This window comes from Panulirus ornatus, chromosome 46, assembly GCF_036320965.1.
Source record: "Panulirus ornatus isolate Po-2019 chromosome 46, ASM3632096v1, whole genome shotgun sequence".
Lineage (NCBI taxonomy): Eukaryota > Metazoa > Arthropoda > Malacostraca > Decapoda > Palinuridae > Panulirus > Panulirus ornatus.
The window spans coordinates 16,846,580-16,870,579 of record NC_092269.1 but is presented as its reverse complement, the minus strand read 5'-3'; the positions used below and the strand labels follow the sequence as shown (position 1 = coordinate 16,870,579).

The 24,000-nt window shown below is 39.9% G+C and overlaps 1 protein-coding gene across 1 annotated transcript in view; it reads right to left on the bottom strand.

The window, feature by feature from the left end:
- LOC139763323 (probable glutamate receptor) overlaps positions 1-24,000 on the bottom strand; it is a 239,562-nt gene that overhangs the window by 210,126 nt on the left and 5,436 nt on the right. The window lies entirely within an intron of this gene.

The following is a 24,000-nucleotide window of genomic DNA, read 5'->3' as shown; positions in this document are numbered from 1 at the left end:
CTTACCCTTACGTTACTTACTCGATCAAACCACCTCACACCACACATTGTCCTCAAACATCTCATTTCCAGCACATCCATCCTCCTGCGCACAACTCTATCCATAGCCCACGCCTCGCAACCATACAACATTGTTGGAACTACTATTCCTTCAAACATACCCATTTTTGCTTTCCGGGATAATGTTCTCGACTTCCACACATTTTTCAAGGCTCCCAAAATTTTCGCCCCCTCCCCCACCCTATGATCCACTTCCGCTTCCATGGTTCCATCCGCTGACAGATCCACTCCCAGATATCTAAAACACTTCACTTCCTCCAGCCTCTCACCATTCAAACTCACCTCCCAATTGACTTGACCCTCAACCCTACTGTACCTAATAACCTTGCTCTTATTCACATTTACTCTTAACTTTCTTCTTCCACACACTTTACCAAACTCCGTCACCAGCTTCTGCAGTTTCTCACATGAATCCGCCACCAGCGCTGTATCATCAGCGAACAACAACTGACTCACTTCCCAAGCTCTCTCATCCCCAACAGACTTCATACTTGCCCCTCTTTCCAAAACTCTTGCATTTACCTCCCTAACAACCCCATCCATAAACAAATTAAACAACCATGGAGACATCACACACCCCTGCCGCAAACCTACATTCACTGAGAACCAATCACTTTCCTCTCTTCCTACACGTACACATGCCTTACATCCTCGATAAAAACTCTTCACTGCTTCTAACAACTTGCCTCCCACACCATATATTCTTAATACCTTCCACAGAGCATCTCTATCAACTCTATCATATGCCTTCTCCAGATCCATAAATGCTACATACAAATCCATTTGCTTTTCTAAGTATTTCTCACATACATTCTTCAAAGCAAACACCTGATCCACACATCCTCTACCACTTCTGAAACCACACTGCTCTTCCCCAATCTGATGCTCTGTACATGCCTTCACCCTCTCAATCAATACCCTCCCATATAATTTACCAGGAATACTCAACAAACTTATACCTCTGTAATTTGAGCACTCACTCTTATCCCCTTTGCCTTTGTACAATGGCACTATGCAAGCATTCCGCCAATCCTCAGGCACCTCACCATGAGTCATACATACATTAAATAACCTTACCAACCAGTCAACAATACAGTCACCCCCTTTTTTAATAAATTCCACTGCAATACCATCCAAACCTGCTGCCTTGCCGGCTTTCATCTTCCGCAAAGCTTTTACTACCTCTTCTCTGTTTACCAAATCATTTTCCCTAACCCTCTCACTTTGCACACCACCTCGACCCAAACACCCTATATCTGCCACTCTGTCATCAGACACATTCAACAAACCTTCAAAATACTCATTCCATCTCCTTCTCACATCACCACTACTTGTTATATATATACATATATATATGTATATATATATATATATATATATATATATATATATATATATATATATATATATATATATATATATATATATATATATATATATATATATATATGTATCTATAGCAGTGTGTATATATGTGTTAGTGGTTTCTCCCCTGGGGATAGGGGAGAAAGAATATTTCCCACGCATTCCTCACGTGTCGTAGAAGGTGACTAAAGGGGACGGGAGCGGGGGGCCAGAAACCCTCCCCTCCTTGTATTTTAACTTTCTAAAAGGGGAAACAGAACAAGGAGTCACGCGAGGAGTGCTCATCCTCCTCGAAGGCTCAGACTGGGGTGTCTAAATGTGTGTGGATGTAACCAAGATGAGAGAAAAGGAGAGATAGGTTGTATGTTTGAGGAAAGGAACCTGGATGTTTTGGCTCTGAGTGAAACAAAGCTCAAGGGTAAAGGGGAAGAGTGGTTTGGGAATGTCTTGGGAGTAAAGTCAGGAGTTAGTGAGAGGACAAGAGCAAGGGAAGGAGAAGCACTACTCCTGAATCAGGAGTTGTGGGAGAATGTGATAGAGTGTAAGAAAGAAAATTCCAGATTGATATGGGTAAAACTGAAACTTGATGGAGAGAGATGGGTGATTATTGGTGCATATGCACCTGAGCATGAGAAGAAAGATCATGAGAGGCAAGTGTTTTAGGAGCAGCTGAATCAGTGTGTTAGTAGTTTTGATGCACAAGACCGGGTTATAGTGATGGGTGATTTCAATGCAAAGGTGAGTAATGTGGCAGTTGAGGGAATAATTGGTATACATGGAGTGTTCAGTGTTGTAAATGGAAATGTTGAAGAGCTTGTAGATTTATATGCTGAAAAAGGACTGGTGATTGGGAATACTTGGTTTAAAAAGCGAGATATACATAAGTATACGTATGTAAGTAGGAGAGATGGCCAGAGAGCGTTATTGGATTACGTGTTAATTGATAGACGCACGAAAGAGAGACTTTTGGATGTTAATGTGCTGAGAGGTGCAACTGCAGGGATGTCTGATCATTATCTTGTGGAGGCTAAGGTGAAGATTTGTGGGGGGTTTCAGAAAAGAAGAGAGAATGTTGGGGTGAAGAGAGTGGTGAGAGTAAGTGAGGTTAGGAAGGAGACTTGTGTGAGGAAGTACCAGGAGAGACTGAGTACAGAATGGAAAAAGGTGAGAACAAAGGAGGTAAGGGGAGTGGGGGAGGAATGGGATGTATTTAGGGAATCAGTGATGGCCTGCGCAAAAGATGCTTGTGGCATGAGAAACGTGGGAGGTGGGTTGATTAGAAAAGGAAGTGAGTGGCAGGATGAAGAAGTAAGATTATTAGGGAAAGAGAAGAGCGAGGCATTTGGACGATTTTTGTAGGGAAAAAATGCAAATGAGTGGGAGAGGTATAAAAGAAAGAGAAAGGAGGTCAAGAGAAAGGTGCAAGAGGTGAAAAAGAGGGCAAATGAGAGTTGGGGTGAGAGAGTATCATTAAATTTCAGGGAGAATAAAAAGATTTTTTGGAAGGAGGTAAATAAAGTTCGTAAGACAAGGGAGCAAATGGGAACTTCAGCGAAGGGGGCAAATGGGAAGGTGATAACAAGTAGTGGTGTTGTGAGAAGGAGATGGAGTGAGTATTTTGAAGGTTTGTTGAATGTGTTTGATGATAGAGTGGCAAATATAGGGTGTTTTGGTCGAGGTGGTGTGCAAAGTGAGAGGGTTAGGGAAAATGATTTGGTAAACAGAGAAGAGGTAGTAAAAGATTTACGGAAGATGAAAGCCGGCAAGGCAGCAGGTGTGGATGGTATTGCAGTGGAATTTATCAAAAAAGGGGGTGACTGTATTGTTGACTGATTGGTAAGGTTATTTAATGTATGTATGATTCATGGTGAGGTGCCTGAGGATTGGCGGAATGCGTGCATAGTGCCATTGTACAAAGGCAAAGGGGATAAGAGTAAGTTCTCAAATTACAGAGGTATAAGTTTGTTGAGTATTCCTGGGAAATTATATGGAAGGTTATTGATTGAGAGGGTGAAGGCATGTACAGAGCATCAGATTGGGGAGGAGCAGTGTGGTTTCAGAAGTGGTAGAGGATGTGTGGATCAGGTGTTTGCTTTGAAGAATGTATGTGAGAAATACTTAGAGAAACAAATGGATTTGTATGTAGCATTTATGGATCTGGAGAAGGAATATGATAGAATTGATAGAGATGCTCTGTGGAAGGTTTTAAGAATATATGGTGTGGGAGGCAAGTTGTTAGAAGCAGTGAAAAGTTTTTATCGAGGATGTAAGGCATGTGTACGTGTAGGAAGAGAGGAAAGTGATTGGTTCTCAGTGAATGTAGATTTGCGGCAGGTGTGTGTGATGTCTCCTTGGTTGTTTAATTTGTTTATGGATAGGGTTGTAAGGGAGGTGAATGCAAGGGCTTTGGAAAGAGGGGCATGTATGCAGTCTGTTGTGGATGAGAGAGCTTGGGAAGTAAGTTGTTGTTCGCTGATGATACAGCGCTGGTGGGTGATTCATGTAAGAAACTGCAGAAGGTGGTGACTGAGTTTCGTAAAGTGTGTGAAAGAAGAAAGTTAAGAGTAAATGTGAATAAGAGCAAGGTTATTAGGTACAGTAGGGTTGAGGGTCAAGTCAACTGGAAGGTAAGTTTGAATGAAGAAAAACTGGAGGAAGTAAAGTGTTTTAGATATCTGGGAGTGGATCTGGCAGCAGATGGAACCATGGAAGCGGAAGTGAAACATAGGGTGGGGGAGGGGGCGAAAATTCTGGGAGCCTTGAAGAATGTTTGGAAGTCGAGAACATTATCTCGGAAAGCAAAAATGGGTATTTTTGAAGGAATAGTGGTTCCAACAATGTTTTATGGTTGCGAGGCGTGGGTTATGGATAGAGTTGTGCGCAGGAGGGTGGATGTGCTGTAAATGAGATGTTTGAGGACAATATGTGGCGTGAGGTGGTTTGATCGAGTAAGTAATGTAAGGGTAAGAGAGATGTGTGGAAATAAAAAGAGCGTGGTTGAGAGAGCAGAAGAGTGTGTTTTGAAATGGTTTGGGCACATGGAGAGAATGAGTGAGGAAAGATTGACCAAGAGGATATATGTGTTAGAGGTGGAGGGAACGAGGAGAAGTGGGAGACCAAATTGGAGGTGGAAAGATGTAGTGAAAAAGATTTTGAGTGATCGGGCCCTGAACATGCAGGAGGGTGAAAGGCGTGCAAGGAATAGAGTGAATTGGATCGATGTGGTATACCCGGGTTGACGTGCTGTCAATGGATTGAACCAGGGCATGTGAAGCGTCTGGGGTAAACCATGGAAAGTTGTGTGGGGCCTGGATGTGGAAAGGGAGCTGTGGTTTCGGTGCATTATTGCATGACAGCTAGAGACTGAGTGTGAACGAATGGGGCCTTTGGTGTCTTTTCCTAGCGCTACCTCGCACACATGAGGGGGGAGGGGGATGGTATTCCATGTATGGCGAGGTGGCGATGGGAATGAATAAAGGCAGACAGTGTGAATTGTGTGCATGGGTATATATGTATGTGTCTGTGTGTGTATATATATGTGTACATTGAGATGTTTAGGTATGTATATTTGCGTGTGGGGACGTGTATGTATATACATGTGTATGGGGGTGGGTTGGGCCATTTCTTTCGTCTGTTTCCTTGCGCTACCTCGGAAACGCGGGAGACAGCAACAAAGCAAAAAAAAAAAAAAATATATTTATATATATATATATATATATATATATATATATATATATATATATATATATATATATATATATATATATATATATATATATATATATATATATATATATATATATATATATTTATATATGTATATAATATATATATATATTTATATATATATATATATATATATATATATATATATATATATATATATATATATATATATATATATATATATATATATATATATATATATATATATATATATATATATATATATATATATATATATATATATATTCCTATGAGTCCACGGGGAAAATGAAACACGAAAAAGTTCCCAAGTGCACTTTCGTGTTATAATCACATCATCAGGTAAGACACAAGAGAGAAATATAACAGTCAGATGATATACATCGAAGAGACGAAGCTAGAACGCCATTTGGTAAATATGTGATCGTCCAAAACATACAACGAGCGTTCATAAATTTATTATTTTATAAATTTTATCAACAATAAACTTATCTAATTTTTATAGACCATCACTGATATTGAGATTATAATTCTTCGTGTATTTAATAATAGAAGATTCAATGATATTTCTCTTGGTAATGGAGTTAGAGTTAATAACTGAGATGGCGTTACTCCAGTCAATGCAATGATCATAGTTTTAACATGATTAAACAAGGCATTTGATTCTTGTCCCGTTCTTACACTATATTTATGTTGCTTAAGTCTAACAGAAAGATCCTTATCAGTCTGACCAACATAAGATTTATCACACTTTCCACAAGGCACTTTATAGATGCAACCAAGAGAATTTTCTGGTGAATTCCTGATTAAGATATTCTTTATAGTATTATTGTTGCAAAGGCAACATTTACATTAGAGGATTTAAGCAACTTGGGAAGCAAAGTGAAATTGTTATTAAAAAGGAGTACTAAATGATTCTTGGTGTCAATGGGACGTTTGGGTTCAACTCTATAAAATGATTTCTTTGCTAACTTAAGGGATTTATCAATGAAAGATCTAGGTTACTTTAACTTAGATCCAATAGAATATATCTTCTCAAACTCATCATCAATTAACTCTGGACTGCAAATACGTAATGCCCTAAGGATCATAGATTGAAATGATGATAATTTAACTCTGTCATGTTGAGATGAGTAATAATGGACATATGAGAATCCATTGGTGGGTTTTCTGTATATGCTAAACTTAATTTTTTTTCCTTTTCTATGGATCATGCAATCTAAAAATGGTAACATACCATTATTTTCATTTTCTACAGTAAAGTTCATGGAAGCTACTAAATATTTAAGTAAGAGGATAAATATTTGTAAATTTTCATTTGTTGGCCAAACACAAAGAACATCATCTACATACCTAAACCAAATTGCATTAGAAGGTAAGATGTCCTTTAGTAAATATGTTTCAAAAAATTCCATATAAAGATTACTTAGTACAGGTGAAAGAGGGTTACCCATTGCCACAACAAATTTTTGAGCATAATAATATCCATTAAATTGAAATACACAATCTTTTATTCACAATTTTATCAATTCAATGAAATTAGACTTTGAAACAGGTAAATGAATATCATCCAAGACATCAAATAAATATTCTAAAAGGTCATCAACTGGAATTTTAGTGAAAAGTGAGGAAACACCAAAGCTAACTAGTTTGAAATCAATATCAACATTGATATTGTTTAGCTTGTTGACTAAATCTACATTGCTCATGATATTAGAATTTGATACCTTACCCAGTAAAGGGCTTAATAAAGAAACTAACCATTTTGACAATTTATATGTGATGGAGCCTACTGACCTCACTATAGGTCTTGCTGGATTCCACACGGCTCTTGTATTACTTCTCTACAAGCTGTCCTGGACTTTCTCCATTCGTTACTGCTTTCTTCAAATCGTTAATCAAGACTCACTAACTGAAGTTACGATTTGAATTCCTTAGGAAATGCCTTGATGAACAAGTGATGCCAAGATCTGTCCTACCTCAACGTTTGTTGCAGCTGTCTGGTCGACCATTTGACCAATTTCAAAATATTATTTTAGAAAACTATTGAATTAAAGAAACTTGAAATGGAGGAGGATTTTCGCATTTCAAGAGAGAAGAAACGTGCCTTTCAAATGGTAATATCGACCCACTGGAAGAACCGGATGTTGGACTATTGCTATGATGAATTAATGAAAGAACGCAATAGGCTACAAGTGTCATTAAATCGCAAGTTGGACCATCTTATTGAAAACAGCGTCTGGACCATGAACACAAACCCATCTTTTGTGGTAAACCTGTCTAATAAACGACTAGATAAAGATTCCTTGTGTGTATCACGCTATGGATTAAGTTTTGTGTGCTCTACCAAGGAAGCCAGGAGTGTTGATGTCCCAAAGTCTTTTTGTAATTTAGAAAAATACAGTAATCTAAGTAATGACGATATTAATACCTGTAAGGGTTTTGTGTATGCCAGTTAGTAAAAACCAGTAGAAGCTATTTGCCCTAAAAGATTCAAAAGAGCTATATACACCTTTAAAAAAAGTCAAGGATATACATATTACTAAAGTAGATAAGGCTAACACTGTTGTGATTTTAGACAAAAGTAACTATTTATCTAAAATGAATGATCTTCTATATGATGACAAAACATATTCTAAGCTTAGTAAAAATCCCTTAGAAGCAGACAATTCTTATTTCAATAAAGAAATGAAGTTGTTGTTGAAAGGTAACATTTCTCTTATCAAAAGTTTGACATCTTTGTCCCTTTCATTGCCATAAATGTATGGACTTATCAAAACACATAAACAGAATTTTTCCAGCAAGACCTATAGTGAGTTCACTAGGCTCCATCACATATAGATTGTCAAAATGGTTAGTTTCTTTATTAAGCCCTTTACTGGGTAAGGTATCAAATTCTAATATCATGAACAATGTAGATTTAGTCAACAAGCTAAACAATATCCATGTTAATTTTGATTTCAAACCAGTTAGCTTTGATGTTTCTTCATTTGTCACTAAAATTCCAGTTGAGGACCTTTTAGAATATTTATTTGATGTCTTGGATGATATTCATTTACCTGTTTCAAAGTCTAATTTCACTGAATTGATAAAATTGTGTGTAAAAGACTCTGTATTTCAATTTAATGGAGATTATTATGCTCAAAAATCAGGTATGGCAATGGGTAACCCTCTTTCACTTGTACTAAGTAATCTTTACATGGAATTTTTTGAAACAAAATTACTAAAGGATATCTTACCTTCTAATGCAATTTGGGTTAGGTATGTAGATGATGTTCTTTGCGTTTGGCCAACAAATGAAAATTTACAAATATTTCTCCACTTAACAATTTAGTACCTTCCATCAAATTTACTGTAAAAAATGAAAATAATGGTATGTTACCATTTTTAGATTGCATGATCCATGGAGAAGGAAACAAATTTAAGTTTAGCATAGACAGAAAACCCACCAATGTATGCTCATATATCCATTATTACTCGTCTCACCATGACAGAGTTAAATTATCATCGTTTCAATCTATGTTCCTGAGGGCATTACGTATTTGCAGTCCAGAGTTTATTGACGATGAGTTTGAGAAGATATATCTTATTGGATCTAAGTTAAAGTAACCTAGATCTTTCACTGATAAATCCCGTAAGTTAGCAAAGAAATCATTTTATAGAGTTGAACCCAAACCTCCCATTGACACCAAGAATCTTTGGTTCTCCCTTTTGATAACTTCACTTTGCTTCCCAAGTTGCTTAAATCCTTTAATGTAAATGTTGCCTTTAGCAACAATAATACTATAAAGAATATCTTAATCAGGAATTCACCAGAAAATTCTCTTGGTTGCATCTATAAAGTCCCTTGTGGAAACTGTGATAAATTTTATGTTGGTCAGACAGATAAGGATCTTTCTGTTAAACTTAAGGAACATAAATATAGTATAAGAACGGGACAAGAATCAAATGCCTTGTTTAATCATGTTAAAAACTATGATCATTGTATTGACTGGAGTAACGCCATCGCAGTTAACTCTAAGCCTACTACCAAGAGAAATATCATTGAATCTTCCATTATAAAATACACAAACTCTTATAATCTTAATATCAGTGATGGTCTATACAAATTAGATAACTTTATTGTCGATAAAATTTGTAAAATGATAAGTTTATGAACGCTCGTTGTATGTTTTGGACAATCATATGTTTACCATATGGCGTCCTAGCTTCGTCTCTTCGATGTATATCAACTGACTGTTATATTTCTCTCTTGTGTGTCCCCTGATGATGTGATTGTTACTGGAAAGTGCACTTGGGAACTTTTCGTGTTTTATTTTCCCCGTGGACTCAGAGTAATATCTTGATCACGCGCAAAATTGTGATCCTCTCCAAGATATATATGTATATATATCTATTTATTTATTTTGCTTTGTCGCTGTCTCCCGCGTTAGCGAGGTAGCGCAAGGAAACAGACGAAAGAAATGGCCCGACCCACCCACACGCACATGTATATACATACACGACCACACACGCAAATATACATACCTATACATCTCAAGTAATACATATATATATATATATATACACACACAGATATATACATATATACATATGTACATAATTCATATTGTCTGCCCTTATTCATTCCCATCACCATCCCGCCACACATGAAAAACCAACCCCCTTCCCCAAATATGCGCGAGGTAGCGCTAGGAAAAGACAACAAAGGCCACATTCGTTCACACTCAGTCTCTAGCTGTCATGTAATAATGCACCGAAACCACAGCTTCACCTCCACATCCAGGCCCCACACAACTTTCCATGGCTTACCCCAGACGCTTCAAATGCCCTGGTTCAATCCATTAACAGCTCTTCGACCCCGGTATAGCATATCGTTCCAATTCACTCTATTCCTTGCACGCATTTCCCCCTCCTGCATGTTCAGGCCCCAATCATTCAAAATCTTTTTCACTCCATCTTTCCACATCCAATTTAGTGTCCCACTTCTCCTCGTTCCCTCCACCTCTGAGACATATATCCTCTTGGACAATCTTTCCTCACTCATTCTCTCCATGTGACCAAACCATTTAAAAACACCCTCTTCTGCTCTCTCAACCACATTCTTTTATTACCACACATCTCTCTTACCCTATTATTATCTACTCGATCAAACCTTCTCACACCACATATTGTTCTCAAAAATATCTTTTCCAGCAATTCCACCCTCCTCCGCACAACTCTATCCATAGCCCACGCCTCGAAAACCATATAACATTGTTGGAACCACTATTCCTTCAAACACACCCATTACTGGTTTCCGAGATAATGTTCTCGACTTCCACACATTCTTCCAGGGTACCAAAATTCTCGCCCCCTCTCCCACCTTATGATTCACTTCCGCTTCCATGGTTTCATCCGCTGCCAAATCCACTACAGGATATCTAAAACACTTCACTTACTCCAGTTTTTCTCCATTCAAACTTACCTACCAATTGGCTTGTCCCTCAACCCTACTGTACCTAATAACCTTGCTCTTATTCATATTTACTCTCGGCTTTCTTCTTTCACACACTTTACCAAACTCAGTCACTAGCTTCTGCAATTTCTCACATGAATCAACCACCAGCGTTGTATCATCAGCGAAGTGCAACTAACTCACTTCCCAAGCTCTCTCATCCACAACAGACTGCATACTTGCCCCTCTTTCCAAAACTCTTGCATTTACCTCCCTTACAACCCCAACCATAAACAAATTAAACAACCTTGGAGACATCACGCATCCCTGCCGCAAACCTGCATTCACTGAGAACCAATTATTTTCCTCTCATGCTACACGTACACATGCCTTACAAACTCGATTAAAACTTTTCACTGCTTCTAGAACTTCCCTCCCACACCATACATTCTTAATGCCTTCCACAGAGCATCTCTATCAACTCTTTTATATGCCTTCCCCAGATCCATAAATGCTACATACAAATCCATTTGCTTTTTTAAGTATTTCTCAAATACATTCTTCAAAGCAAAAACCTGGTCCACACATCCTCTACCACCTCTGAAACTACACTGCTCTTCCCCAATCTTATCCTCTGTACATGCCTTCACCCTTTCAATCAATACCCTCCCATATAATATCCCAGGAATACTCAAGAAACTTATACCTCTGTAATTTGAACACTCACTCTTATCCCCTTTGCCTTTGTACAATGGCACTATGCAAGCATTACGCTAATCCTCAGGCACCTCACCATGAGTCATACATACATTAGATAACCTTACAAACCAATGAACAATACAGTCACCCACTTTTTTTTAATGAATTCCACTGCAATACCATCCAAACTCGCTGCTTGCCGAGTCTCATCTTCCGCAAAGCTTCTACTACCTCTTCTCTGTTTACCAAATCACTCTCCCTAACCCTGTCACTTTGCACACCGCCTCGACCAAATACACTATATCTGCCACTCTATTATCAAACACATTCATCAGACCTTCAAAATACTCACTCCATCTCCTTTTCACATCACCACTACTTGTTATCACCTCTCCATTAGCCCCCTTCACTGAAGTTCCCATTTGCTCCCTTGTCTTACGCACTTTATTTACCTCCTTCCAAAACATCTTTTTATTCTACCTAAAATTTAAGGATACTGTCTCACCCCAATTCTCATTTGCCCTCTTTTTCACCTCTTGCACCTTTCTCTTGACCTCCTGCCTCTTTCTTTATACATCTCCCAGTCATTTGCATTATTTCCCTACAAAAATCGTCCAAATGCCTATGTTCTCACCTTTTTCCATTCTGTACTTAGGCTCTCCTGGTACTTTCCACACAAGTCTCCTTCCCAAGCTGACTTACTCTCACCACTGTTCCCCCCCCCCCCAAATTCTCTCTTTTTTTCTGAAAATTTTCCACAAATCTTCACCTTCGCCGATAATGATCAGACATCTCTCTAGTTGCACCTACATACCTTACATACGTATCTTATGTCTATATCTCTTTTTAAACCAGGTATTCCCAATCACCAGTCCTTTTTCAGCACATAAATCTACAAGCTCTTCACCATTTCCATTTACAACACTGAACACCACATGTACACCAATTACTCCCCCAACTGCCACATTACTCACCCTTGCATTCAAATCACCCACCACTATAACCCGGTCTCTTGCATCAAAACTACTAACACGCTCACTCTGCTGCTCCCAAAACACTTGCCTCTTATGAATTTTCTTCTCATGCCCAGGTGCATATGCACGAATAATCACCCAACTCTCTCCATCAACTTTCAGGTTTACCCATATCAATCTAGAGTTTATTTTCTTACACTGCATCACATACTCCCACCACTCTAGTTTCAGGAGTAGTGCTACTCCTTCCCTTGCTCTTGTCCTTTCACTAACCCCTGAGTTTACTACCAAGACATTCCCAAATCACTTTTCCCCTTTACCCTTGAGCTTAGTTTCACTCAGCGCCAAAACATCCAGGTTCCTTTCCTCAAACATACTACCTATCTCTCTTTTTTTCTCATGTTGGCTACATCCAAACATATTTAGACACCCCAATCTGTGCCTTGGAGGAGGATGAGATCTGTCCGAGTGACTCCTTCTTCTGTTTCCCCATTTAAAAAGTTAAAATACAATGATGGGAGGGTTTCCAGGCCCCGCGCCTGTCCCCTTTAGTCGCCTTCTACGACACATGAAGAATGCGTGGGAAGAATCCTTTCTCAACTATCTCCAGGGATAACATGTGCACGTGTATATATGTATATGTGTGTATATGCACTACCTAGGTAACACGGAAGACAGCAACAAAGTATAATAAATAAATGAGTTATATATATATATATATATATATATATATATATATATATATATATATATATATATATATATATATATATATATATATATATATATATATATATATATATATATATATATATATATGCACACATCCTCTACCACCTCTGAAACCACACTGCTCTTCCCCAACCTGATGCTCTGTACATGCCTTCACCCTCTCAATCAATGCCCTCCCATATAATTTACCAGGAATACTCAACAAACTTATACCTCTGTAATTTGAGCACTCACTCTTATCCCCTTTGCCTTTGTACAATGGCACTATGCACGCATTCCGCTAATCCTCAGGCACCTCACCATGAGTCATACATACATTAAATAACCTTACCAACCAGTCAACAATACAGTCACCTCCTTTTTGAACAAATTCCACTGCAATACCTTCCAAACCTGCTGCCTTGCCGACTTTCATCTTCCGCAAAGCTTTTACTACCTCTTCTCTGTTTACCAAATCATTTTCCCTAACCCTCTCACTTTGCACACCACCTCGACCAAAACGCCCTATATCTTTCACTCTATCATCAAACACATTTAACAAACCTTCAAAATACTCACTCCATCTCCTTCTCACATCACCACTACTTTTTATCACCTCCCCATTTGCGCACTTCACTGAAGTTCCCATTTGCTCCCTTGTCTTACGCACTTTATTTATCTCATACCAGAACATCTTTTTAATCTCCCTAAAATTTAATGATACTCTCTCACCCCAACTCTCATTTGCCCTCTTTTTCACCTCTCTCACCTTTCTCTTGACCTCCTTTCTCTTTCTTTTATACATCTCCCACTCAATTGCATTTTTTCCCTGCAAAAATCGTCCAAATGCCTCTCTCTTCTCTTTCGCTAATAATCTTACTTCTTCATCCCACTTCTCACTACCCTTTCTAATCAACCCACCTCCCTCTCTTCTCATACCACAAGCATCTTTTGCTCAATCCATCACTGATTCCCTAAATACATCCCATTCCTCCCCCACTCCCCTTACTTCCATTGTTCTCACCTCTTTCCATTCTTCTTTTTCCATTCTTCTTTTCTGAAAACCCATACAAATCTTCACCTTAGCTTCCACAAGATAATGATCAGACATCCCTCCAGTTGCACCTCTCAGCACATTAACATCTACAGGTCTCTCTTTCGCGCGCCTGTCAATTCACACGTAATCCAATAACGCTCTTTGGCCATCTCTCCTACTTACATACGTATACTTATGTATATCTCGCTTTTTAAACCAGGTATTCCCAATCACCAGTCCTTTTTCTGCACATAAATCTACAAGCTCCTCACCATTTCCATTTACAACACTGAACACCTCATGTATACCAATTATTCCCTCAACTGCCACATTACTCACCTTTGCATTCAAATCACCCATCACTATAACCCGGTCTCGTGCATCAAAACCACTAACACACTCATTCAGCTGCTCCCAAAAGACTTGCCTCTCATGATCTTTCTTCTCATGCCCAGGTGCATATGCACCAATAATCACCCATCTCTCTCCATCAACTTTCAGTTTTACCCATATTAATCGAGAATTTACTTTCTTACATTCTATCACATACTCCCACAACTCCTGTTTCAGGAGTACTGCTACTCCTTCCCTTGCTCTTGTCCTCTCACTAGACATTTATATATATATATATATATATATATATATATATATATATATATATATATATATATATATATATATATATATATATATATATATATATATCATAGAACATACAAACTTCCAACAGCCCGGATCGAGCCCGGGACCCCTGTGCAAGAGGCAGGCATGCTAGCCGCTAGGCTATGGGACTGTATAATAGGAAACAACTATTCGAAATACTAAGTACTCGAGTGCTCGTGTATTCGAGTACTTAGTATTTCGAATAGTTGTTTCCTATTATACAGTCCCATAGCCTAGCGGTTAGCATGCCTGCCTCTTGCACAGGGGTCCCGGGTTTGATCCTGGCTGTTGGAGGTTTGTATGTTCTATGAAGGTGCGCGTTCATATGCACTTTATTCGTATATATATGTATATGTATATATATATATATATATATATATATATATATATATATATATATATATATATATATATATATATATATATATATATACATATATAAAGGTACAAGAGGTGAACAAGAGAGCAAATAAGAGTTGGGGTAAGAGAGTATCATTAAATTTTATCGAGAATGAAAAGATGTTTTGGAAGGAGGTCAATAAAGTGCGTAAGACAAGGGAATAGATGGGAACTTTAGTGAAGGGGGGCTATTGGGGAGGTGATAGCAAGTAGTGGTGATGTGAGAAGGAGATGGAGTGAGTATTTTGAAGGTTTGTTGAATGTGTTTGATGATAGAGTGACAGATGTTTGGTGTTTTTGTCGAGGTGGTGTGCAAAGTGAGAGGTTTAGGGAGAATGATTTGGTAAAAATAGAAGAGGTAGTTCAAGCATTGCGGAAGACTAAAGCCGGCAAGGCAGCGGGTTTGGATGATATTGCAATGGAATCTATCAAAACAGGGCGTGACTGTAATGCTTACTGTTTGGGAAGGTTATTTAATGTATTAGTGATTCATGGTGAGGTGCCTCAGGATTGGCGTAATGCTTGCATAGTTCCATAGTAGAAAGGCAGAGGGGATAAAAGTGAGTGCTCAAATTACAGCGGTATACGTTTGTTGAGTATTCCTAGGAAATCACATGGGAAGGTATTGATTGAGAGGGTGAAGGCATGTACAGGGCATCAGATTGGGGAAGACCAGTGTGGTTTCAGAAGTGGTAGAGGAAGTGTGCATCAGGTGTTTGCTTTGAAGACTGTATGGGAGAAATACTTAGAAAAGGATATGGATTTGTATGGAGCATTTATGGATATGGAGAAGGCATATGACAGAGTTGATGGAGATGCTTTCTGGAAGGTATTATGAATATGTGGTGTGGGAGGCAAGTTGTTAGAAGCAGTGAAAAGTTTTTATCGAGGATGTAAGGCATGTGTACATGTAGGAAGAGAGGAAAGTGATTGGTTCTCAGTGAATGTAGGTTTACCCCAGGGGTTTGTGATGTCTCCTCGGTTGTTTCATTTGTTTATGGATGGGGTTGTTAGTGAGGTGAATGCAAGAGTTTTGGAAAGAAGGGCAAGTATGCAGTCTGTTGTGGATGAGAGATCTTGGTAAGTGAGTCAGTTGCTGTTCGCTGATGATACACCGCTGGTGGCTGATTCATGTGAGAAACTGCAGAGGCTGGTGACTGAGTTTGGTAAAGTGTGTGTAAGAAGAAAGTTGAGAGTAAATGTGAATAAGAGTAAGGTTATTAGGTACAGTAGGGTTGAGGGTTAAGTAAATTGGGAGGTAAGTTTGTATGGAGAAAAACTGGAGAAAATGCACTGAAACCACAGCTTCCTTTCCACATCCAGGCCACACAGAACTCTCCATGGTTTACCCCAGACGCTTCACACGCCCTGGTTCAATCCATTGACAGCACATCGACCCCTATATGCCACATCATCCCAATTCACTCTATTCCTTGCACGCCTTTCACCCTCCTGCATATTCAGGCCCCGATCACTCAAAATCTTTTTCCCTCCATCTTTTCACCTAGAATTTGGTCTTCCACTTCTCCTCGTTCTCTTCACCTCTGACACATATATCCTCTTGTTCAATCTTTCCTCACTCATTCTATCCATGTGAACAAACTATTTCAAAACACCATCTTTTGCTCTCTCAACCAACTCTTTTTATTACTACACATCTCTTTTACCCTATTATTACTTACTCGATCAAACCACCTCACACCACATACTGTCCTCAAACATCTCATTTCCAGGACATCCACCCTCCACCGCACAACACTTTCTATAGCGCACGACTCGTAACCATATAACATTGGTGAAATCACTATTCCTTTAAACATACCCATTTCTACTTTCCGAGATATCGTTCTCCACTTCCATACATTCTTCATCGCTCACAGAACTTTCGCCCCCTCTCCCACCCTATGATTCAGTTCCGCTTCCATGGTTCCATCCGCTGCCAAATCCACTTCTAAAACACTTCACTTGCTCCAGTTTGTCTCCATTCAAACTTACCTACCAATTGACTAGTCCCTCAACCCTACTGCACCTAATAACTTTGCTCTTATTCACATTTACTGTCAGTTTTCTTCTTTCACACACTTTACTAATCTCAGTCACGAACTTCTGCAGTTTCTCATACGAATAAGCCACCAGCGCTGTATCATCAGCGAGTAACAACTGACTCACTTCCCAAGTTCTTTCATCAACAACAGACTGCATACTTGCCCCTCTTTCCAAAACTCTTACATTCACCTCCCTAACAACCCCATCCATAAACAAATCAAACAACCGTGGAGACATCACACACCCCTTCCGCAAGCCAACATTTATTGAGAACCAATTACTTTCCTCTCTTCCTAAACGTACACAAGCCTTACATCCTCGATAAAAACTTTTCACTGCTTCTAAGAACTTGCCCCCCACACCTTGTATTCTTAATACCTTCCACAGAGCATCTCTATCAACTCTATCATATGCATTCTTCAGATCCATAAATGCTACATACAAATCCATTTGCTTTTCTAAATTTTCTCAAAAACATTCTTCAAAGTAAACACCTGACCTACACATCCTCTACTACTTCTGAAACCACACTGCTCTTCCCCAGTCTGATGCTCTGTACATTCCTTCACCCTCTCAATTAATACCCTTCCATGTGTGTGTCTGTGGTTTTGGTGCATTGCACATGACAGCTAGAGATTGCGCGTTAACGAATTTCGCCTTTTTCTTTCTCTTCTTTACGCTGCCTTACTGGAAGTGGGCAAGGTAGTTCGTGTGTGGCGGGGTGGTGACGAGAATGGATGAAAGCAGCAGGTATGGTTATGTACATCTGTATATATGTATATGTCTGTTTATTCATATGTATGTGTATGTTGAAATGTGTATATGTGTATATATGTGTTTGTTGGTGTTTATGTATACACAGGTGTATGTAGTTGTGTTGGGCCATTCCTCGTTTGTTTCCCTGCGCTGCCTCACTAACGCGGGAGTCGGCGGTTAATTATTATAATAGAAGTTAAAGTAACAATAAATAACAATAATGATGAATATAATAATAATCATAATAATGACTACGATAATGAGAATAATTATGTGTGTGTGTGTGTGTGTGTGTGTGTGTGTGTGTGTGTGTGTGTGTGTGTGTGTGTGTGTGTGTGTGTGTGTGTTTGTTTGTCTGTGTGTGTGTGTGTGTGTGTGTGTGTGTGTGTGTGTGTGTGTGTGTGTTTTGTGGTTGTGTGCGTGTGTGTGTGTGTTTGTGTTTGTATGTGTGTGTGTGTGTGTGTGTGTGTGTGTGTGTGTGTGTGTGTGTGTGTGTGTGTGAATTGATTTAACTATAGCGTCTATTTCTAAGTAGATTGTCATTAAATTGGTTTAGATATGTTTCACAAATTCAATATGCCTGTAACTGTTTACTTTGAGAACTTGTCGGGGAAGAGTGTGAGGTGATTATCAAGAGTGAGGTCTTCTTTGGAGGTCCACATCGCAATCCTCAACGGCTCAGCAGTGCTGGGCGTGTATGGCCGATATATATACAGAGAGCACCTGTCAAGGATGACTTAAGTATGATTATTAGTATAATCAGTTCATGTTAGATTTATTAGACTGTAATGAACATAAGTCCAGTCGACAACACTTTTGTACATGAAATCATGACTATTTGGTGATGATGACCTTGGTGGGCGCAAGGTATCTTCGAAGACGAGCAACACAGAGTTCGTCATGGAGAAAATTCTGTGCAGGTCATTCACTCTCCAGAGTGGCAGGCGGGTGAGGACGAGGAGCCTGGTGGACCACAGCAGGAGGCGGCCCTTGAGGGACCACTGGGCGAAGGCGGCGAGGAAGGCTGGGTCGTCGCTCACCACCACCACCGTCACGCACCATGACAACTGACGTAGCTGTCGATGGTGACGTCAACATAGAAGTGCTTTACTAACCGTAGAAATAATATCACTAACAGTAATGCAATACTGTCCTAACCTATCATCAGTAACATGCGAGAGGCTTGCTCACAGCAGAAATGTCAGTGAGTGTCCTGCTCAGCTCACGGGTAATATGCGCGACCTTCCCACCTGAGCAATCACGAAAGGTTGACCCACCTCATCATCTGGAGAAAGGTGATAGTAACGTACCCGTCTAGCCTCGCCAACCACACGAGAAAGCCGCGTCATCGTCACGTAAGCATCCCGGCCACCCGTCCTTACCTCGAACACAACCACACCCCAGGTGGGGTGCAAACGCTCCATCAGCTGGAACAAATTAAACAGGAAATGGATCTGCCGTACGTGGAATTATCGGAAGATACCAAAAATAATGCATATATTTCCTACTACAGGTAAAATTACATCAATCTATTTATCTATAAAGGGCAAGTGAAGCGTCTGGGGTAAACAATGGAAAGTTCTGTGGGGCCTGCATATGGAAAGGGAGCTGTGGTTTCAGTGCATTATACATGACAGCTAGAGAGTGAGTGTGAACGAAGTTGGTCTTTGTTGTCTTTTCCTAGTCCTACCTCGTGCACGTCGGGGGGATGGGGGTTCTTATTACATGTGTGGCGGGGTGGCTATGGGAATGAATAAAGGGAGACAATATGTGTATATATGTATAAGTCTGTGTATGTATATATATGCATACGCTGAGATGTATAGGCATGAATATTTGCGGGTGTGGACGTGTATGTATATACATGTGTATGTGGGTGGGTTGGGCCATCCTTTCATCTGTTTCCTTGCGCTACCTCGCTAACGCGTGAGACAGCGACAAAGCAAAATGATAATAATAATAATACAATATATATCACCTCCCAATTGACTTGACCCTCAACCCTACTGCACCTAATAACCTTGCTCTTATTCACATTTACTCTCAGCTTTCTTCTTTCACACACTTTATCAAACTCAGTCACCAGCTTCTGCAGTTTTTCACATGAATAATCCAAAAGCGCTGTATCATCAGCGAACAATAACTGACTCACTTCCTATGGTCACTCATCCACAACAGACTGCATACTTGTCCCTCTTTCCAAAACTCTTGAATTCACCTCCCTAACAACCCCATCCATAAACAAATTAAGTCAATCTTTCTTCACTCATTCTCTCCATATGACCAAACCATTTCAAAACACCCTTGTCTGCTCTCTCAACCACACTCTTTTTATTACCAAACATCTCTCTTACCCTATTATTACTTACTTGCTCAAACCACCTCACGCCACATATTGTCCTCAAACATCTCATTTCCAGAACATCCACCCTCCTCCGCACAAGTCTATCCATAGCCCACGCCTCGCAACCATATAACGTTGTTGGAACCACTATTCCCTCAAATATACACATTTTTGCATTCCAAGATAACATTTTCGACTTCCACACATTCTTTAACGCTCCCAGAACTTTCGCCCCCTTCCCCACCCTATGGTTCACATCTGCCTCCATTGTTCCATCCGCTGTCAAGTACACTCCCAGATATCTAAAACACTTCACTTCCTCCAGTTTGTCTCCATTCAAACCTACCTCCCAATTGACTTGTCCCTCAACCCTAGTGTATCTAATAACCTTGCTCTTATTCACATTTACTCTCAGCTTTCTTCTTTCACATACTTTACCAAACTCAGTCACCAGGGATGGGAGCGGGAGGCTAGAAACCCTCTCCTCCGTGTACGTTAATTTTCTAAAAGGGGAAACGGAAGAAGGAGTCACGCGGGGAGCGCTCATCCTCCTCGAAGGCTTAGATTGGGGTGTCTAAATGTGTGTGGATGTAACCAAGATGAGAAAAAAGGAGAGATAGGTAGTATGTTTTAGGAAAGGAACCTGGACGTTTTGACTTTGAGTGAAAGGAAGCTCAAGGTTAAAGGGAAAGAGTGGTTTGGGAATGTCTTGGGAGTAAAGTCAAGGGTTGGTGGGAGGACAAGAACAAGGGAAGGAGTAGCACTACTCCTGAAACAGGCGTGGTCGGAGTATGTGAAAGAGTGTAAGAAATTAAACTCTAGATTGATATGGGTAAAACTGAAAGTTGATGGAGAGAGATGGGTGATTATTGGTGCATATGCACCTGGGCATGAGAAGAAAGATCATGAGAGGCAAGTGTTTTGGGAGCAGCTGAGTGAGTGTGTTAGTAGATTTGATGCACGAGACCGGGTTAAAGTGATGGGTGATTTAAATGCAAAGTGAGTAATGTAGCAGTTGAGGGAATAAGTGATGTACATGGGTGTTCAGTTTTGTAAATGGAAATGGTGAAGAGCTTGTAGATTTGTGCGCTGAAAAATGACTGGTGATTAGGAATACCTGGTTTAAAATAAGAGATATACATAAGTATACGTATGTCAGTAGGAGAGAAGGCCAGAGAGCCTTATTGGATTACGTGTTAATTGATAGGCGCGCAAAAGAGAGACTTTTGGATGTTAATGTGCTCAGAGGTGCAACTGGAGAGATGTCTGATCATTATCTTGTGGAGGCGAAGTTGAAGATTTGTAGAGGTTTTCAGAAAAGAAGAGAGAATGTTGGGGTAAAGAGAGTAGTGAGAGTAAGTGAGCTTGGGAAGGAGACTTGTGTGAGGAAGTACCAGGAGAGACTCCGCAAAGAACGGAAAAATGTGAGAACAAAGGACGAAATGGGAGTTGGGGAGGAATGGGATGTATTTACGGAAGCAGTGATGCCTTCTGCAAAAGATGCTTGTCGCATTAGAAGCGTGGGTGGTGGGCAGATTAGAAAGGGTAGTGAGTGGTGGGATGAAGAAGGAAAATTATTAGTGAAAGAGAAGAGAGAGGCATTTCGACGATTTTTGTAGAGAAATAATGCAAATGACTGGTAGATGTATAAAAGAAAGAGACAGGAGGTCAAGAGAAAGGTGTAAGAGGTGAAAAAGAGGGTAAATGAGAGTTGGGGTGAGATAGTATTAAATGTTAGGGAGAATAAAGAGATGTTTTGGAAAGAGGTAAATAAAGTGCGTATGACAAGGGAAGAAATGGGAACATCAGTGAAGGGGGCTAATGAGGAGGCGCTAACCAGTAGTGGTGATGTGAGGATATGGAGTGAGTATTTTGAAGGTCTGTTGAATGTGTTTGATGATAGAGTGGCAGATATAGGGTATTTTAGACTAGGTGGTGTGCAAAGTGAGAGGGGTACGGAGAATGGTCTGGTAAAAAGAGAAGAAGTAGTAAAAGCTTTGCGGAAGATGAAAGCCAGCAAAGAAGCGGGTTTAGGTGGTATTGCAGTGGAATTTATCAAAAAACTGGCGACTGTGTTGTTGACTGATTGGGAAGATTATTCAACGTATGCCTGACTCATGGTGAGGTGCCTGAAGATTGGTGGAATGCTTGCATAGTGCCATTATGCAAAGGCAAACGGGATATAGGTGAGTGCTCAAATTACAGAGATATAAGTTTGTTGAGTAATCATGGGAAATTACAGGTCAAGTACAGAGCATCAGACGGGAAGAGCAGTGTGTTTTCAGAAGTGGTAGACAATGTTTGGATCAGGTGTTTGCCTTGAAGAATGTATGTGATAAATACTTAGAAAAGCAAATGTATTTGTGTGTAGAATTTATGGACCTGGAGAAGGCTTATGATAGAGTTGGTAAAAATGCTCTGTGGAAGGTACTAAGAATATATGGTGTGAGAAGTAGTTGTTAGAATCAGTGAAAAGTTTTTATCAAGGATGTAAGGCAGTGTGTACGGATAGGAAGAGAGGAAAGTGATTGATTCACAATGAATGTCGTTTTGCGGCAGGGGTGCGTGATGTCTCCATGGTTGTATAACTTGTTTATGGATCGGGTTGTTAGGGAAGTACGTGCAAGAGTTTTGGAAAGAGGGGCCAGTAAACATTCTGTTGTGGATGAGAGAGCTTGGGAAGTGAGTCAGTTTTTGTTCCCTGATGATACAGCGCTGGTGGATTATTCGGGTGTGAAACTGCCGAAGCTGGTGACTGAGTTTGGTAAAGTGTGTCAAAGAAGAAAGCTGAGAGTAAATGTGAATAAGAGCAAGGTTATTAGGTACGGTAGGATTGAGGGACAAGTCAATTCGGAGGTAAGTTTGAATGGAGAAAAACTGGAGGAAGTAAAGTGTTTTAGATATCTTGGATTTTGATTTGGCTGTGGATTGAACTATGGAAGCGGAAGTGAGTCATAGGGTGGGGGAGGGTGCGAAAGTTCTGGCAGCGTTGAAAAATTTGTGGAAGGCGAGATAGTTATCTCGGAAAGCAAAAATGGGCATACAATGTTGTATGGTTGCGAGGCGTGGGCTATAGATAGAGTTGTGCGGAGGAGGGTGGATGTGCGGAAAATGAGATGTTTGAGGATAACATGTGGTGTGAGGTTCTTTGATCGAGTATGTAATGAAAAGGTAAGAGAGACGCGTAGTAATTTAAAGAGTGTAGTTGAGAGAGCAGAAGAGGGTGTTTTTAAGTGGTTTGGTTATATGGAGAGAATGAGTGAGGAAAGATTGACGAAGAGGATATATGTGTCAGTGGTGGAGGGAAGGAGAAGAATTGGGAGACCAAATCTGAGGTGGAAAGATGGAATTTAAAGGATTTTGAGTGATTTGGTTCAGAACTTGCGGGAGATTGAAAGACCTGCAAGGATTAGAGTGAATTCGGACGATGTGGTATACCGGTGTCGACGTGCTGTCAATGGATTGAACCAGGGCATGTGAAGCGTCTGGGGTAAACCATAGAAAGTTCTGTGGGGCCTGGATGTTGAAAGGGAGCTGTGGTATCGGTACATAAAACATGGTAGCTAGAGAGTGAATGTGAACAAATGTGGCCTTTGTTGTCTTTTCCTAGGGCTACTTTGCGCGCATGCGGGGGGAGGGGATTATTTCATGTGTGGCGGAGTGGCGACGGGAATGAATAGGGGCAGTAAGTATAAATTATCAATATGTGTATATAGAAACAGAAATTCTTTCGCTTGTTTCCTTGCGGTACCTTGCTAACGCGGGAAACAGCGACAAAGTATAATATATATATATATATATAATAT